The sequence below is a fragment of the Etheostoma spectabile genome, chromosome 12 (genome assembly GCF_008692095.1).
Source record: "Etheostoma spectabile isolate EspeVRDwgs_2016 chromosome 12, UIUC_Espe_1.0, whole genome shotgun sequence".
NCBI classification, from domain to species: domain Eukaryota; kingdom Metazoa; phylum Chordata; class Actinopteri; order Perciformes; family Percidae; genus Etheostoma; species Etheostoma spectabile.
Window position 1 is genome coordinate 4,737,889 of NC_045744.1, and position 367 is coordinate 4,738,255.

Genomic DNA, 367 nt, shown 5'->3' on the forward strand with positions numbered 1-367 from the left:
TTTATCAATGTTTTTAACTTTTTCTTCTTTTTCTGAAGTCTCTTTTATATAAACCTTAGTGGTCCCCTAATACTGTATCTGAAGTCTCTTTTATATAGACCTGAGTGGTCCCCTAATACTGTATCTGAAGTCTCTTTTATATAGACCTTAGTGTTACATTTTTGTCCCTTTTTTAAAAATCTTTTTCAATGTTTGTCACTTTTTTAGACATTTAACACTACGTCTCACTAACTTATTAACTTTAGTTTTACAGTTATTTTTGGAAGTGATACCTAATGTTTAAGTTAGAAAAGCAGAAATTAGGAATTATTCAGACTAAAATCAAAGGAATGTAGGTTGATGGATAATCACAGACTGGAATATGTCA

General features: G+C 29.4%; 1 pseudogene; it reads right to left on the reverse strand.

Moving 5' to 3' along the window:
* The window catches only part of LOC116698801 (contactin-associated protein-like 4), a 421,932-nt pseudogene that overhangs the window by 209,600 nt on the left and 211,965 nt on the right, over positions 1–367 (reverse strand).